Genomic DNA, 6000 nt, shown 5'->3' with positions numbered 1-6000 from the left:
GTGCAACTGTCCGAAGAGCCGATGGTGCGGGAGCCGGCCTCCAACTGGGATAGGTACGCGCTGGTCACGGATGACACCGCAACAAGCAGGAGCGAGTATTGGCGGAGTTTTGGGTAAGTCTCTCTCGCACAACATTACTTAATACATCGCATTCATTGGTTAAATCTTTTATTGAAATAATGAATGGATACATTGGTTTTGTATGCAGAAATATTTCAAGGCCAAAGAAGAAATTGAGGCCCAGGCGGATCGGGCAGCTGCCGCAGCTTGTAGGAAGTACGTCACCGAGATGCACCACCATGGGCGCGTCCAGGCCCACATAGACTACTACAGGTCAGTACTTAGGCAGTTCCTCCCCAAGCCTCAAGCAAGACGGATTACGCTGACCCGGGACCAGTACCTTGAGGTAGGCGAATAACATTCATAATGATTCGTTCTGATATTAAGTAGGTTCAATTTCTTCTTATATGTCAAATACTCGATGACTTGTAGGTGATTCCCTGGTGGTGCCGATCGTATCCTGAGTGCTGGGCCATGATCGTGGACAAGTGGTTATCACAGGACTTTGTTGACACGCACGAGAGGCAGCGGGAACAGCGTCTGATGAGGCAAGGTCCAACTCACCATCAAGGTAGTCGTAGCCTCCCCGGATACAAACAAGCATACGTAAGTGATTTCTTTCATTTATTTTGACGCTCAATTCTATTTGATTTCTCACCATCTTCCCGTCTTTCTCGCAGGAGGCTGTGCACCCGGGCGAGGAGATCTCGGAGTTCTCTGCGTGGGCTATGTCTCACATGGGCAGGGCATCGTCCTCTGTCTCCTTCGACCCGGCTGCCCGCCCTAGGTGTACTCCGACCCGAACGTGTACACTAAAGTCCAAGAGTACACGTCAACGGTAAGGGGGATCTATGGGGAAGATTACAATGTGCGCACTGAGCCCATTGATGCAGAGGCGATCATGAGGCTCGGAGGAGGCAAGAAGCACGGGCGGCTGTGGATTGCAGACGGCGCCATCGACTCCACCACTGTTCCCTCCCTCGACGCTATCCGAGCACGGAGCACGAGCTCCAGCCAGCCCATACGTCCACGGCCGTCTCCAGCACTGCAGCAGGTCCAATCACTCCAGGTAATTCTTGTTTTACTCATCGTACGTACATATTTAAACACCTAAATTAGATTTGCATTACTGATACATTGGAGTGAAATATTGCAGGCCGAGCTGCAAGAAACAAAAAGGCAAAGTCAAGAGCAGAACGCGGAGCTGACCGCACAGCTGCAGGCCCAGAAGGTCGCGTTCGAGGCCGCGCAGAAGCAGATGGCGGAGATGATGGTGATCATGCAAAGTCTTGGGCAAGCATCGGGTGTACCTGTGCAGTTTTCAGCTCCTCCACCTCCTACTCCTGCAGCTACTCCTGTAAGTATGAAAGTTCACTTTTCGCTTGTGCTTTGCATGTATGTCGGCCTTCGTGCCGTTGTGGATGTCGGCGTTCGTGCTGTTGTGGATGTCGGCGTTCATGCCGTCGTTTCTTGCAGGTTTTGGAAACCTCCCCGTGCAGGGGAGGTGCTGCCGAAATTTTCAATTGAGTCTAATCTTTTTGTATTCCTACAATACTAGATGCAATCTCTAAGTTTCAAAACTGTTTTCCCGGATTACTCACACATGCAATCTCTGCTCCTTTGTGCAGCTTCAGTCCGCGGGTTCCAATCAACCCGCTAGTCCATCACTGGGTGATCCTGCTTTTCCTTCACCATCGTCTCATAGGCTAGCTTGATGAGGACTCGTGCTAGGTGATGTGGTTGGACTTTAGCGTGATTTGTGATTTATGGTTGTGACTTGTGCTTAGATTTTATTAACTTGTCGTAATAAACATGTGAATGATGATGAACATGTGACTCGTCGTTGTAATATATTGTGATTTGTGGTTCATAATTATGGTTGTGATATATTATGAGAAAATGGGTTCTGTGTGATATATATGTATATATATGAAATGCTTGTGTCGATGGAATGCAAAAAACAAAAAAAAATTTAAATTTCTGCCTCTTTGCCGAGGGCAATGACCAAGGCCCTCGGCAAAGAAGTGTCCTTTGCCGAGGGCCCAAGCAATAGCCCTCGGCAAAGATTTTTTGGAAAAAATCCTGCCAATTTCTTTGCCGAGGGCCAGGGAGTAGGCCCTCGGCAAAGGGTTAAAAAAAATTCAAAAAAACCATTTCTTTGCCGAGGGTCGGCCATCGGCAAAGAATTTTTAAAAAATCCTGCCAATTTCTTTGCCGAGGGCCAGGGAGTAGGCCCTCGGCAAAGGGTTAAAAAAATTCAAAAAAACCATTTCTTTGCCGAGGGCTGGCCCTCGGCAAAGAATTTTTAAAAAATCCTGAAAATTTCTTTGCCGAGGGCTATAGAGGAGGCCCTCGGCAAAGATTTTAAAAAAAAATAAAAACTTTTATTTGCCGAGGGTCGGCCCTCGGCAAACAAATTCAAAAAAAAAACCATTTCTTTGCCGAGGGTCGGCCCTCGGCAAAGAAACCGCCAACGGCGCCGGCATCTGACGGCATCTTTTCTTTGCCGAGGGCCATCCTGGCCCTCGGCAAAGGCTTTGCCGAGTGCCCGATAAAGGGCCCTCGGCAAAGACCCCTTCGCCGTCTAAAAATTCTCCGAGGGGTCTTTGCCGAGGGCAGCCCTCGGCAAAGCCTTTGCCGAGGGTTTCTAGTCCTTTGCCGAGGGCCACCCTCGGCAAAGCATGCGCCTCCAGTAGTGAACGCTGGTGCTTATGTTGTGTGTACGCTCTATTCTCCCTCCCTCTTCTACCTCCAGCCATGATGTGCGTGCGAGAACGTCTGTGATCGATCGGAATGTACGTGCGAGAACGTCTGTGACGGATCGGCTCATCCGTGTGGAAGATCCTAGGCCCAACACAGCACACGCTAAGCAACTGGGATCAGAATGTTTTTGGGTCGGTGAAGCAAACTCTTGCTGCTTTGCGCCGTGAGCTAGAGGAGGTCCGCGGACAGTCGGTGGGCTCAGGACCATAGAGAAATGAAAAGCGGATTATGTCGCGCATTTCTGAGATGCTATCGAGACAGAAGAGGTCATGGAGCGGCAGAGATCAAGGTTGGACTGATTATGGGATGGCGATCGCAACACAGCCATGTTTCAGGCTAGGTCACGGGCGAGAGCCAAACGTAACAGGATCAGTGCACTTAGGCGCGCTGATGGAACAATGGCGACCAATTAGGAAGATATTGAGCAGGTAGCTGTTGATTACCACGAACAGCTGTTTTTGGCTCAGGAAAATCTTATGCCGGACTTGGTTCTCGAACACGTTCCTAGGCGGGTAACAGATGAGATGAACGAACGGCTTATACGACCATATTCGGCTGCTGAAGTTGAGAAGGCGCTGCATATGATGAAGCCGAACAAGGCCCCTGGCCCGGACGGCTTCACAGCGGGCTTCTACCAATTACACTGGGAGCTACTGGGTAATGATGTAACAGTGGCAGTGTTGGATTTTCTCAATGGCGGGACATTACCAGATGACCTCAATAATACCACCATTGTGTTAATTCTAAAAACAAGGAACCCGCAGGAGATAAAAGAGTACAGACCTATCTCGTTGTGTAATGTTCTCTATAAGATTTGTTCGAAGGTCTTGGCTCTGAGACTACGGGAATTTTTGGATGAGATCATTGTTGAGGAACAAAGCGCCTTTGTGCATGGACGTTTAATAACGGATAATGTGTTGATAGCTTACGAGTGTATCCATTATTTAAAAAGGAAGAAAGGAAAATCAGGGGCTTGTGCTGTCAAATTGGATATGGCTAAGGCTTATGATCGGGTTGAATGGGAGTGCTTGAGAAAGATTATGTTGAGACTGGGTTTTCACACTGATTTTGTGCACCGGATCATGAGGTGTGTAATGTCGTTCTCCTCTATCAAGATCAATGGCTCTCTGACAGATTCCTTCAGACCTTCGAGAGGTATCAGGCAGGGTGACCCCATATCGCCCTATCTTTTCCTCTTATGCTCTGAAGGGCTTTCTTGTCTCCTAAAAGATGTTGGTCCAATGCACCTGTCAAGGGGTATTAGAGTTGGTATTCACTCCCCCTGGATTTCGCATCTTCTTTTTGCAGATGATTGTATAGTTTTTTTTCTGAAGCATCACAGGAAGGGGCCAACAGACTTCTGGAGATTTTGGAAGTTTATCACTGTGGAACTGGGCAATTGGTAAACCGGGATAAATCTGCTATATTTTTTAGTAAGAACTGCTGGGAAGAAGTGAAGCAAACGGTCAGCCAGGGCCTCAATATTCACAAAGAGGCTTTAGCAGAGAGGTACCTTGGGTTGCCGACTGAGGCGGGCAGGAACACGGCTGAGGTGTTTGAGTACCTACCGGTTCAGGTGAAAGGCAGAATAGAAAGCTGGTGTGGACGTGAGGCCAGCTGTGCGGGAAGAGAAACTTTGATCAAGTCAATCGCCCAAGCTGTCCCAACGTATTCTATGAGTTGTTTTTTTTGTTGTTGCCGATCAACATCTGCAAAAAGTTGAAATCAGCAACAGCAAACTACTGGTGGGGGAGCTCGGTTGATAACCCACATATGCACTGGATGAGTTGGGAGAGCGTTTAAACCAACCCAAATGCAAAGGAGGTATGGGGTTCCGGGATCTCAGGTGTTTTAACCTTGCAATGCTAGGAAAGCAAGGATGGCGCCTCATCACTCGACCGGAGTCCTTGTGTGCAATGTGCAAGAATCCTTAAAGGAAGATATTACCATGACACAGAGTTCATGCGGGCTACTAGGAAGAAGCACGCGAGCAGTACGTGGAGGGCAATCCTAGCGGGCCGTGAAGTTTTGCAGCATGGAATGATAAGAAGAGTAGTCAATAGAGAGAGCACTGAGATATGGGGGGATCGGTGGATTTTAGATCATTTTGGAGCTCAGCTGATCACTCCTAGAACAGATGAGCAGCCGGCCTTTGTTCCTGAGTTATTACAGGATGGCTCCCTGGAATGCAGGGTTGCTCAGGGATCGTTTTCTTCGGATTGATGCAGACGCGATCATGAGACAACCGATTGGCAGGGGTGATTCCGATTTTTGGGCTTGGAACATGGAACGGTCTGGGATTTATACTGTGCGGTCGGCATACAGACTGTAGCATAAGAGGAAATCTGAAAACCTATTCTTCAACCAGCCTAGCTCGTCAGACGATGGCCCATGGAGAAAGGTATGGAAACTTGAAGTTCCTCCTAAAGTGCGAGTTTTCTGGTGGCGGGTGTTGAATGATTTCCTGCCAACACGTCAAGAGTTGTGTAGAAGACATGTGGAACCAATCTCCTTCTGTGAAGTTTGTGGTGATCCAGAGGAATCTATCAAGCATGTTCTTCTAGATTGTACGGTGGCCAAGTTTTTTTGGGAGCAAACCAGGGAAGCAACAAACGTGAAGATCCCTGTACTGAATGCGGCTACCTGGGCTGTGGACCTGATGTCTGACCTGTGTCCAAAGCGTGATCAAGCCGTTATTGTGTGTGGCATGTAGGCGCTCTGGATGATGCGCAATAAAAGGCGTCATGGTGAGCTCTCTATGTCTGTTCATCAGGTGGTGATTTGGGCCAGGGACATGGCTTTCGATCTATGGCAGCTGAGCCATCGAAGGGGGCAACGAGACACTGATCGAGCAGTCCAGAGGTGGAAGAAGCCACCGCCTTGGTGCCTGAAGATAAATACGGACGCCGCCTTTTCTGATGAGAGCAAGCAAGGTGCTACTTCATGCATTATCAGAGACCACAGAGGTGCATTCTATGCCGCGCAAGCTAAATGGTATGAGAGAGGCTACGATGCGTGTTCCATGGAAGCAGTGGCATGCAGAGATAGCCTGATCTTGGCCGGCCAGCTGGGAGTGCAAAATATGGTGATGGAAACTGAATGTTTACAACTGGTGCAGCTGTGGAACAGGAGAGAAGATCAACGATCAACTATTGATTCGACTTTGAGGGATATCGT

Source organism: Miscanthus floridulus, chromosome 2 (assembly GCF_019320115.1).
Source record: "Miscanthus floridulus cultivar M001 chromosome 2, ASM1932011v1, whole genome shotgun sequence".
Taxonomy (NCBI): domain Eukaryota; kingdom Viridiplantae; phylum Streptophyta; class Magnoliopsida; order Poales; family Poaceae; genus Miscanthus; species Miscanthus floridulus.
The sequence above is the reverse complement of the archived record's forward strand: the minus strand, read 5'-3'. Positions refer to the sequence as shown.